The sequence below is a fragment of the Hylobates moloch genome, unplaced genomic scaffold (genome assembly GCF_009828535.3).
Source record: "Hylobates moloch isolate HMO894 unplaced genomic scaffold, HMol_V3 SCAFFOLD_3, whole genome shotgun sequence".
NCBI classification, from domain to species: domain Eukaryota; kingdom Metazoa; phylum Chordata; class Mammalia; order Primates; family Hylobatidae; genus Hylobates; species Hylobates moloch.
In genome coordinates, this window is record NW_026652278.1 from 69,086,796 (window position 1) to 69,099,867 (window position 13,072).

The following is a 13,072-nucleotide window of genomic DNA, read 5'->3' on the forward strand; positions in this document are numbered from 1 at the left end:
GGTCAGGAGATTGAGACCATCCTGGCTAACACAGTGAAAGCCCGTCTCTACTTAAAATACAAAAAATTAGCCAGGCGTAGTGGCAAGTGCCTGTAGTCCCAGCTACTCAGAAGGCTGAGACAGGAGAATGGCGTGAACCCAGGAGGCAGAGCTTGCAGTGAGCCGAGATTGCGCCACTGCACTCCAGCCTGGACAACAGAGCGAGACTCCGTCTCAGGAAAAAAAAAAAACAAAACCTAAATATGATTCCAAAGAATGAGACTTTGGAAGTAAAGAAAGCTTAGGGAGATTGAATGCCATAAAAAATGCTATTTGGACTTTATAGTCACAAATGATCTTAATTAAGGAGAGAATGTGGAGGGACTTTTTAAAAAAACATAGCAGAGCATGCAGAAAATCTTTAATAAGAGCTCAAATTTGGAGGATGACAAGATAGCTGCCTCTGCCTTTGCCAGTGCAGTGAGAGCAGCTTCAGGAATCTTAAGGCCTCTGAATATTTTGGCATCTTCAGCCTACCAAAACTGTGTCAAAAATGCCTCTCTTATTTCTGCATTGTCCACTGGACGTTTTAGTCATATTCAGACACCAGTTGTTTCCTCCACTCCCACACTTACCACATCTGAGAGAAACCTGACATGTGGGCATACTTCAGCGATCCTTAATAGAGTGGCCCCCTTGCTTCCAAGTGTCTTGAAGCTGCCAGTCAGATCTCTAACATACGTCAGTACACGAAAAGGCAAGAGAAAGATTGTGAAAGCCGTCATCTATAGGTTTCTTCGACTTCATTGTGGCCTTTGGATGAGAAGGGCTGGTTATAAGAAAAAATTATGGAAAAAGGCACCTGCAAGAAAAAAGCGATTGAGGGAATTTGTATTCTGCAATAAAACCCAGAGTAAACTCTTAAGATAAAATGACATCGTCCTTCTGGAAGAGGCGAAACTGGTATGTCCATGATCCTTATCAGAAGTATCATGATCGAACAAACCTGAAAGTATAGATCAGAAGTTTCACTTGTTTCTCAGTTATTGAATATGTATCTTTGTGTACATATCTTTGCAAAAATGGATAAGTAAAAATCTCGATGTAAATTGTACCAATGAATATGTAAACATACAGTGACAACATTCAACTTATAACAGTTTTAAAACTTAAAAAAAAAAAGCTCGAATTTGTAAAAGATATGTAAAAAGAAGGTGGAAAATGTATTTAGAATCAGGGAATGATGCTAAAAGTTTGGTAGAGACAAAAGAGAAAAGAATAGTCCCAAAAGTGGTTTAAGTTTGCAGCAGATGCTGATGATGTCAAAACAATCTTCACTTAAAAAAAAAAAAAAAGACTCCAAAGTACTAGCAACAAATGGAAAGAATAGATAAATTAGACATCATCAAAATTAACAATTTTTGTGACTCGAAGGACCCTATCAAGAATGTGAAAAGACAACTAGTGGAATGGGAGTTAATATTTGCAAATTGTATATCTGATAAAGGATTCATATTCAGAATATTTAACACAGTAACAACTCAACAATAAGCAAACTAACAACATAATTCAATAATGATCAAAGGAATTTAATAAACATTTATTCGAAGAAGATATGCAGATGGCCAGTAAACACATGAAAAGATGCTCAACATAACCAGTCAAGAAGTGCAAATCAAAACCAAAATTAGATACCACTTCACACCCATCAGAATGACAATTGTTTTAAAAAATGGAAATTAACAAGTATTGGTGAAGATGTGGAGAAATTGGAAACACTTGTGTATTTCTGGTGGGCATGTAAAACGGGAATGTAGAAGACAATTTGGTGGTTCTTCAAGATGTTAAACATAGAATTATTACCATATGATCTAGCAGTTCTACTTCTAGGTATATTACCCAAAATAACCGAAAGCAGGGACTCAGATAATTGTACACCAATGTCCATAGCCGCATTATTCACAATAGCTAAGATAGAAGCAAATCAAATATTCATCAACAGATGAATAAACAAAATTTCATGTATATATACAATGGAGTGTTATTTAGCCTTAAATGAAATTTTGATACATATTACAACATGAATGAATTTTGAAAATACTATGTTAAGTAAAATAAGCCAGACACATCAGACAATTATTAGATTTTCTAAGAAGAATTCCACTTACAAGAAGTACCTAGAATAGGCAAATTCATAGAGACACATAGTAGGATAGTGGTTACCTGCGAGTGGGGTGGGGAGGAATGAGGCATTATTGTGTAATAAGTACAGAGCTTCTGTTTGGGATGATGAAAAAGTTCTGGAAATGGATAGTGGTGATAGTTGCGCCACACTGTGAATGTATTTAGTGCCAATGAATTGCATACTTAAAATGGAAAATTTTATCGTATGTATAGTTTACCACAAATTTTTAAAAAAAGATTGATTCTACAAATCAGTAAACTTAAAAGTTGGATCACAGCTTAGTATAGATTATTAAAGGAATTATTTTTCCCCACCTAGAAGAGGAAGTGGTAAAACTGTAAGCTGCTACGTGGCTGTAAGTCATGGGGCAAGAAAATCTTTTCTCTTTTGGTATGATTATTGTTCATTTGAATTCACTTCAAGAGGTATTTATATAGTACTTAAGTACCTATTATGGCAGACCAATAAGCAGTGGATACATAGTATATTTGAGAATGTCTGTCATTACGTGGACTATAGAATAATAAAGATTGGCTATAAGACAATTAGAGGTATTTGGTATTTTATTGAAGCAGTCTCAAAAGGTCTGTTGATAAATAAATCGATTTCTAGGGTTACGCCTCAGTGTTTACCCTGCCTTTGCTTAAGTAAACTAACAGTGATTTAGATAAAGCTATATTTGCATATAATTCAAATGCAAATAATACTACACCTTAATACATACTAGGTAAGTTGAAGGTCAAAATCAGATTTTTTTTAAATGTTAGTAGACTCTAAATATCAGTTGAGTGATGAAATTTAATAGGGATAATAAAAATTATACCATATTTGATTATAAAAAGCAAGTAGAGTAAAATGCTTTATCCCTTTAATCTCATCATCCATTGTTTTTCTCCTTGAATACTATAGTGATAATGTTATCTTTAGTTCTCCAGGAAAAAAGGGACATTTTACTTCTAAAATGTGATGAAGGATAAAATATAGTTCTCAGAGAATATACATAGGATTCTTTAATATTTCCCCCCTCAAAAAAATAAATATACAGTGTTTAGTATAAATTTTCAAAATGTCAAAACTCAGCTAAAACCAAACACACTTGGCCCTTATTTTCTACGTGATGTCACCTTCCTCTTGTCAAAGGATTGTCCGGTAGTAATGATGATTTAAAACTGCTGATAGCCTCAATATTTAAAAAAAAACCTTGTCCACAAAGATTATTTCTTCACGGGCAATGATCAATGATCCCTGTGAGACAAGAAATAAATAAGATAAACCTGATGATTACCCCAGCTGACTCCTTGGAGATAATTTCCAGGCAACAGAAGAAAGGTAACTAAGGCCAGGCACAGTGGCTCACGCCTGTAATACCAGCACTTTGGGAGGCTGAGGTGAGTGGATCCTTTGAGGTCAGGAGTTCAAGACTGGCCTGGCCAACATGGTGAAACCCAGTCTCTACTAAAAATACAAAAAAGCCTGGCAGGGTGGTTGTGCACCTGTAATCCCAGCTACTCGGGTGGCTGAGGCATGAGAATTACTTGAACCCGGGAAGCAGAGGTTGCAGTGAGCCAAAATTGCATCACTGCACTCCAGCCAGGGTGATTGAGACTCTGTCTCAAAAAGAAAAAAGAAGGGTAACTCAAGTAGAGCCTTGCAGTCTCTTTTAATGAGGAGTTGGAGCTGGAAGTTCAAGGAGTCTAAGACAGCTAGCGTTTGTAAGTTAAAAGTACCAGAGAAGAACTAGCTGAATAGAGAGAGAACACAGGACATTTGCAGAATCCTACCAAGTCTTCAGCTGAGTATGAATCAGTGCATTTTTGTGAAGAAATTAAGGAAGACCAGGAAAAGAACCACCTAAAAAGATTGTAGAGGACAGTCCTCAGAACACACATGAGGACCTATAACCATTCCTATCCTACTAGTCGGAGTGGATAACCTCATAATTCACGAGGCTTCAAATAGAGTATTAAAAGGAATTTTGTCTCATTAGCAGGTGAAAATCAGCTCTAGACTAGATGTTCTCTTCCCTCCTGTCAATATTATTACAATATATTTGACAACCTTTATGACATGGACAAATGTGTTAAAAGACACAAAGTACTAAATCATACTCAAGAAGAAATAGAAAAAGTCTGTTTAGATTATTAAAGAAATTGAACTTGTAGTTGAAACCATTGCTACAAAGAAACCTCAAAGGCTGAATTGCTTCAGTGTTTAATTCTTTTCTGTTTGTTTGTTTGTTTTGAGACAAGGTCTCACTCTCTCACCCAGGCTATAGTACAATGGCACAATCATGTCTCACTGCAAGCTCAAACTCTTGGGTTGAAGTGATCCTCCTGTCTCAACCTCCCGAGTAGCTAGGAGGACAGGTGCAAACCACCACGGCTGGCTAATTTTTAATTTTTGTGGAGAGGAGGTCTCGTTTTGTTGCCTAGGCTGGTTTCAGCCTCCTGCACTCAAGCGAGTCCTTCCACCTCAGCCTCCCAAAGTGCTGGGATTACAAGCATGAGCCACTGCACTTGGCAGTGTTGAATTTTAACACAGATTTCAGAAAGATGTAATACCAGTTGTATACAAACTGTCCCAGAAAATTGAAGAGGGAGAAATATACCTATCTTATTTCGTGAGATCAGCATTTCCTTCATACCAAAAACAAAGTATTGCAAGAAAAGAAAACTACAGCCCAATATCCCTCATAAACACAGATGTAAAAATTCTTCAAATAATTTTAGCACATCAAACTGAACAATATATTAAAAGAGTAATTCATCATGACTAGGAGTGTAGAATTAGTTTAGCATTTTAAAATCCATCAATGTAATTAAATATATTAAGACTAAAAAGAAAAATCACATGATTATCCTAAAAGCTTTTGAAAAATCCAGACATCTATTTCTGTTAAAAGCCCTCGGAGGCTGGGCATGATGGCTTATGCCTGCAATCCCAATAGGGATTGGTGAGGGTCAGGAGTTTGAGACCAGCCTGGCCAACATTGCAAAACCTCATCTCTACTAATAATACACAAAATAGCAGGGCATGGTGGCGGGCACCTGTAATTCCAGCTACTTGGGAGGCTGAGGCAGGAGAATCGCTTGAACTGGGGAGGCAGAGGTTGCAGTGAGCCAAGATCATGCCACCACACGCCAGCCTGGGCAACAGGGTGAAACTGTGTCAAAAAAAAAAAAAAAAAAACCCTCGGAATAGTAGGAGTAGAAGCATGAAAAACATCCAGATTTAGAAAGAAGGAAGTAAAACTGTCTCTAAAATTAGCTGGACATGGTGGCACACGCCTGTAATCCCAGCTACTTGTGAGGCTGAGGCAGGAGAACCCAGGAGGCAGAGGTTGCAATGAGCCAAGATCATGCCACTGCACTCCAGTCTGGGTGACAGAGCAAGACTCCGTCTCAAAAAAAAAAGCTATTAGAACTAAGTGATGTAGCAAGATTGTAGCATACAGAATAAAAAATTTAAATCTCAAATGTATTTTTCTATATTAGCAAGAAACAACCAGAAATTTAAAAATACAATTTCCAATACCATCAAAAAGTATAACAAAGTATTTACTTTGGGATAAACCAGACCAAAGATATATACACTGAACACTACAAAACATTGTTGAAAAAATTTAAGACGACCCAAATGGGAGATATATCATGTTCATAGATTAGAAGACTGTGTTATTAAATATAAATTCTACTCAAAATAATCTATAGTTTAGTGTAATTCAGTCAGAATTTCAGAATTTGTTTTTAAAGACAAGTTGATTCTAATATTTATATGGAAAAGCACTGGACTAGAGTAGCCAAACCAACGTGGATTTTAAAAACCAAATCAGAGGACCTTTACATGATTTGAAGACTTATTACAAAGCTACAGTAATCCAGACAATGTGGCATTGGCGTAATGATAGACAAATAGTCAATGGAACAGAAGGGAAAGTCCAGAAATAGACCTAAATTTATTTTTCAACAATGTTTCAGAGGCTTTTTCATGGAGGAAGAAAACAGTTTTTTTGACAAGTCGTTCTGGAGCAATTAAATATCCATATCCAAAAACGCAAACTTCAACCCACATAACAAACAACTGCACAGCTATTAGAATGTCTAAAAGTGTGACCATACCAAATATTGGTAAGGATATGTGGAGCAGCTAGAATGTAAACTGGTATAACTACTTTGGAGAATGGTGTTCTTGTTTCTTACAAAGTTAAATATACATCCTCCAAATGACCTAGCTATCCCACTCCTAGATATTCACCCAGGACAGATGAAAGCATCTGTCCATGTAAAGACATACACAGATGTTTATAGCAGCTTTATTTGTAATGGCCAAAGTCTGGAAGACAAACCAAACATCCACAACTAGTAACTGGATAAACAAATTGTGATATTTCCATAGAATAGAATATTACTCAACTATAAAAGAATTGTACTATTGGTAAGAAATGAACCAACAGCATAGAAGAATTTTAGAATACCTATGCTGAGTGTAAGATACTATAAAGTACATTCTATATGATTCTATTTATATTCTAGAAAATGCTAACAAATTTATAGTGATGGCAGATCCATTGTTGTCTGGGGACGGGGTTATGCTATGAGGCAGTGATCACAAACGGGCATGAGGAAACTTTTAGGAGTAATAGATGTGTTCCGATTGCGGTTGTGGTTGCAGTACTTTATACATACGTCAAGTTTTATCTAATTATACACTTTTAATTTGTGCAGATAATTGTATGTCAGTTATACCTCAGTAAAGCTATTAAAATGAATATATATTTTATGATTCCATTTATATGTTTAAAAGTAGGAAACATTATTCTAGAGCCATTAAGTTCCAAAAATACACTGCTAAAATGAAGAAGTGCCAATTTGTTATTTTTTGATCACCATATATTAAACTTCTGTTATTTCCATGGAAGATCCCCTTATATTTAAGTAGCAATGTCAAGCCAGAGGAAGGGTGTTTTGATAGTCCTGGATTCTAATGATGACAACTAAAAATTACCATAACCTACCATTGAATAATGCTTTACAGTTTAAAAGGGTTTTCACAAAAACCATCATTTAATCTACAAGGCAATTCCATGTGTTTTTCTAATGCATGTAAAGTTTCAGCTTGGCTCATAGAATATATTCTCAATTTTTGTTAGGTAATGTTGGTAGTAGTTTTACGTGTGTTAATCATGTTATCTATTAAGTTTCACCTCACTTTAACTTGCTTTGATAACTCACAGTCTTCATTCATCCCTGTTAAAACATAATGAATAGTACCAAGTGCATGAGGGAAAACTCACAGCTATTGGGCTGCTCTCTACTATACCACCTTACTTCTGTTCCAACAAAGTTATTTGCTTACAAAAAGTTAATTTTGTTTTTCCTAAACAAAATTGTGAAATTTGTGTTCATTAATTATTTAACATTATATATTCTGATGAAATATGAATGCAAGTAGAATGAGAATTAGTTTAATGAGTTAAGGTTGGTTCCAAAACTAAATACATATGAGTTATTTTTAATGTTGCTACTGAATTGGATATGGGCATGAAAAGTGTAAAAGATTAAAGGCAGTAAAAAGCTGTAAACATCTGTATTCAGGAGTGCTTCATAGGTGTTTTTATGTTTTCTCTCTGCTTTAAAGAAGTTGAAACTAGGCCGGGCACCATAGCTCACACCTGTAATCCTAGCACTTTGGGAGGTTGAAGTGGGAGGATCGCTTGAGCAGAGGTGTTGGAAACCAGCCTGGGCAACATAGGTGGACTCCATCTCTTCAATTATTTTTTTAAAATTAGCCAGGTATGGTGGCACACACCTGTATTCCCAGCTACTTAGGAGGCTAAGGTGGGAGGATCGCTTGCACCTGGGAGGTTGAGGCTGCAGTGAACCACGATCATGAGACTGCACTCCGGTCTGGGTAACAGAGTAAGACCCTGTCTAAAAATAAAATTTTTAAGAAAGTAAAATGAGAATTCATAAACTGTGAATTCTAGATGTGGTTCTACAAGAAAAACTCTAGAATGGCAGACTGTAGGTATGCTCAAAGGTTTTTACCCTTTTTTTTTTTTTTTTTTTTTGAGACAGAGTCTTGCTCTTCTTGCCTAGGCTGGAGTGCAGTGGCACGATCACAGCTCACTGCAACCTCCACTTCCCAGGTTCAAGCAATTCTCCTGCCTCAGCCTCCCAAGTAGCTGAGACTACAGGCGTGCACAACCATGCCTGGCTAATTTTTGTATTTTTAGTAGAGATGGGGTTTTGCCGTGTTGGCCAGGCTGATTTTGAACTCCTGACCTCAAGTGATTTTCAGCTGCCCGCCTCTGCCTCCCAAAGTGCTGAGATTACAGGTGTGAGCCACTGCACCCAGCTGACCCTATTTTAAATATTAGCAATTGATGTATCATTATATATTAAAATAAAATGTTTAGATTATGAAAGCTGTTTTTTGTTCCTTAATTTAATCATCGCTCTGATTTATTTATCAACTACTATTCCGTTTCCTTATCTGTAAATTGAGGGGATTTGCATAGAAATACTAGATAATCTTTTAAATTTTTTCTTTTTATTTATTTATTTATTTTTAAATTTTTATTATTATACTTTAGGTTTTAGGGTACATGTGCACAATGTGCAGGTTTGTTACATATGTATCCATGTGCCATGTTGTTTTGCTGCACCCATTAACTCGTCATTTAGCATTAGGTATATTTCCTAATGCTGTCCCTCCCCCCTCCCCCCACCCCACAACAGTCCCCAGAGTGTGATGTTCCCCTTCCTGTGTCCATGAGTTCTCATTTTTCAATTCCCACCTATGAGTGAGAACATGCAGTGTTTGGTTTTTTGTCCTTGCGATAGTTTACTGAGAATGATGTTTTCCATTTTCATCCATGTCCCTACAAAGGATATGAACTCATCATTTTTTATGGCTGCATAGTATTCCATGGTGTATATGTGCCACATTTTCTTAATCCAGTCTATCGTTGTTGGACATTTGGGTTGGTTCCAAGTCTTTGCTATTGTGAATAGTGCTGCAATAAACATACGTGTGCATGTGTCTTTATAGCAGCATGATTTATAATCCTTTGGGTATATACCCAGTAATGGGATGGCTGGGTCAAATGGTATTTCTAGTTCTAGATCCCTGAGGAATCGCCACACTGACTTCCACAATGGTTGAACTAGTTTACAGTCCCACCAACAGTGTAAAAGTGTTCCTATTTCTCCATATCCTCTCCAGCACCTGTTGTTTCCTGACTTTTTAATGATTGCCATTCTAACTGGTGTGAGATGGTATCTCACTGTGGTTTTGATTTGCATTTCTCTGATGGCCAGTGATGATGAGCATTTTTTCATGTGTTTTTTGGCTGCATAAATGTCTTCTTTTGAGAAGTGTCTATTCATGTCCTTCGCCCACTTTTTGATGGGGTTTGTTTTTTTCTTGTAAATTTGTTTGAGTTCATTGTAGATTCTGGATATTAGCCCTTTGTCAGATGAGTAGGTTGCAAAAATTTTCTCCCATTTTGTAGGTTGCCTGTTCACTCTGATGGTAGTTTCTTTTGCTGTGCAGAAGCTCTTTAGTTTAATTAGATCCCATTTGTCAATTTTGGCTTTTGTTGCCATTGCTTTTGGTGTTTGAGACATGAAGTCCTTCCGCACGCCTACGTCCTGAATGGTATTGCCTAGGTTTTCTTGTAGGATTTTAATGGTTTTAGGTCTAACATTTAAGTCTTTAATCCATCTTGAATTAATTTTTGTATAAGGTGTAAGGAAGGGATCCAGTTTCAGCTTTCCACATATGGCTAGCCAGTTTTCCCAGCACCATTTATTAAATAGGGAATCCTTTCCCCATTTCTTGTGTTTGTCAGGTTTGTCAAAGATCAGATAGTTGCAGATATGCGGCATCATTTCGGAGGGCTCTGTTCTCTTCCATTGATCTATGTCTCTGTTGTGGTACCAGTACCATGCTGTTTTGGTTACTGTAGCCTTGTAGTGTAGTTTAAAGTCAGGTAGCTTGATGCCTTCAGCTTTGTTCTTTTGGCTTAGGATTGACTTGGCGATGCGGGCTCTTTTTTGGTTCCATATGAACTTTAAATTAGTTTTTTCCAATACTGCGAATAAAGTCATTGGTAGCTTAATGGGGATGGCATTGAATCTATAAATTACCTTGGGCAGTGTGGTCATTTTCACGATATTGATTCTTCCAACCCATAAGCGTGGAATGTTCTTCCATTTGTTTGTATGCTGTTTTATTTCATTGAGCAGTGGTTTGTAGTTCTCCTTGAAGAGGTCCTTCACGTCCCTTGTAAGTTGGATTCCCAGGTATTTTATTCTCTTTGAAGCAATTGTGAATGGGAGTTCACTCATGATTTGGCTCTCTGTTTGTCTGTGATTGGTGTACAAGAATCCTTGTGATTTTTGTACATTGATTTTGTATCCTGAGACTTTGCTGAAGTTGCTAATCAGCTTAAGGAGATTTTGGGCTGAGACAGTGGGGTTTTCTAGATATACAATCATGTCATCTGCAAACAGGGACAATTTGACTTCCTCTTTTCCTAATTGAATACCCTTTATTTCCTTCTCCTGCCTGATTGCTCTGGCCAGAACTTCCAGCACTATGTTGAATAGGAGTGGTGAGAGAGGCCATCCCTGTCCTGTGCCAGTTTTCAAAGAGAATGCTTCCAGTTTTTGCCCATTCAGTATGATATTGGCTGTGGGTTTGTCATAGCTAGCTCTTATTATTTTGAGATACATCCCATCAATACCTAATTTATTGAGAGTTTTTAGCATGAAGGGTTGTTGAATTTTGTCAAAGGCCTTTTCTGCATCTATTGAGATAATCATGTGGTTTTTGTCTTTGGTTCTGTTTATATGCTGGATTACGTTTATTGATTTGCATATGTTGAACCAGCCTTGCATCCCAGGGATGAAGCCCACTTGATCATGGTGTATAAGCTTTTTGATGTGCTGCTGGATTCGGTTTGCCAGTATTTTATTGAGGATTTTTGCATCAATGTTCATCAAGGATATTGGTCTGAAATTCTCTTTTTTGGTTATGTCTCTGCCAGGCTTTGGTATCAGGACGATGGTGGCTTCATAAAATGTGTTAGGGAGGATTCCCTCTTTTTCTATCGATTGGAATAGTTTCAGAAGGAATGGTACCAGTTCCTCCTTGTACCTCTGGTAGAATTCGGCTGTGAATCCATCAGGTCCTGGACTCTTTTTGGTTGGTAAGCTATTGATTATTGCCACAATTTCAGAGCCTGTTATTGGTCTATTCAGAGATTCAACTTCTTCCTGGTTTAGTCTTGGGAGGGTGTATTTGTCGAGGAATTTATCCATTTCTTCTAGATTTTCTAGTTTATTTGCATAGAGGTGTTTGTAGTATTCTCTGATGGTAGATTGTATTTCTGTGGGATCGGTGGTGATATCCCCTTTTTCATTTTTTATTGCATCTATTTGATTCTTCTCTCTTTTCTTCTTTATTAGTCTTGCTAGCGGTCTATCAATTTTGTTGATCTTTTCAAAAAACCAGCTCCTGGATTCATTAATTTTTTGAAGGGTTTTTTGTGTCTCTATTTCCTTCAGTTCTGCTCTGATTTTAGTTATTTCTAGCCTTCTGCTAGTTTTTGAATGTGTTTGCTCTTGCTTTTCTAGTTCTTTTAATTGTGATGTTAGGGTGTCAATTTTGGATCTTTCCTGCTTTCTCTTGTGGGCATTTAGTGCTATAAATTTCCCTCTACACAGTGCTTTGAATGTGTCCCAGAGATTCTGGTATGTTGTGTCTTTGTTCTCGTTGGTTTCAAAGAACATCTTTATTTCTGCCTTCATTTCATTATGTACCCAATAGTCATTCAGGAGCAGGTTGTTCAGTTTCCATGTAGTTGAGCGGTTTTGAGTGAGTTTCTTAATCCTGAGTTCTAGTTTGATTGCACTGTGGTCTGAGAGACAGTTTGTTATAATTTCTGTTCTTTTACATTTGCTGAGGAGAGCTTTACTTCCAACTATGTGGTCAATTTTGGAATAGGTGTGGTGTGGTGCTGAAAAAAATGTATATTCTGTTGATTTGGGGTGGAGAGTTCTGTAGATGTCTATTAGGTCTGCTTGGTGCAGAGCTGAGTTCAATTCCTGGATATCCTTGTTGACTTTCTGTCTCGTTGATCTGTCTAATGTTGACAGTGGGGTGTTAAAATCTCCCATTATTATTGTGTGGGAGTTTAAGTCCCTTTGTAGGTCACTCAGGACTTGCTTTATGAATCTGGGTGCTCCTGTGTTGGGTGCATATATATTTAGGACAGTTAGCTCTTCTTGTTGAATTGATCCCTTTACCATTATGTAATGGCCTTCTTTGTCTCTTTTGATCTTTGTTGGTTTAAAGTCTGTTTTATCAGAGACTAGGATTGCAACCCCTGCCTTTTTTTGTTTTCCATTTGCTTGACAGATCTTCCTCCATCCCTTTATTTTGAGTCTATGTGTGTCTCTGCATGTGAGATGGGTTTCCTGAATACAGCACACTGATGGGTCCTGACTCCTTATCCAGTTTGCCAGTCTGTGTCTTTTAATTGCAGCATTTAGCCCATTTACATTTAAAGTTAATATTGTTATGTGTGAATCTGATCCTGTCATTATGATATTAGTTGGTTATTTTGCTCATTAGTTGATGCAGTCTCTTCCTCGCCTCGATGGTCTTTACAATTTGGCATGTTTTTGCAGGGGCTGGTACCCGTTGTTCCTTTCCATGTTTAGTGCTTCCTTCAGGAGCTCTTTTAGGGCAGGCCTGGTGGTGACAAAATCACTCAGCGTTTGCTTGTCTGTAAAGTATTTTGTTTCTCCTTCACTTATGAAGCTTAGTTTGGCTGGATATGAAATTCTGGGTTGAAAATTCTTTTCTTTAAGAATGTTGAATATCGGCCCCCACTCA

General features: G+C 37.2%; 1 protein-coding gene and 1 pseudogene across 4 annotated transcripts in view; both read left to right on the top strand.

Moving 5' to 3' along the window:
• Positions 1-13,072, top strand: part of ADK (adenosine kinase) — a 584,474-nt gene that overhangs the window by 389,577 nt on the left and 181,825 nt on the right. The gene's annotated exons all lie outside the window — the stretch shown is intronic.
• On the top strand, positions 255-1,379 carry LOC116459856 (large ribosomal subunit protein bL35m-like; annotated as a pseudogene).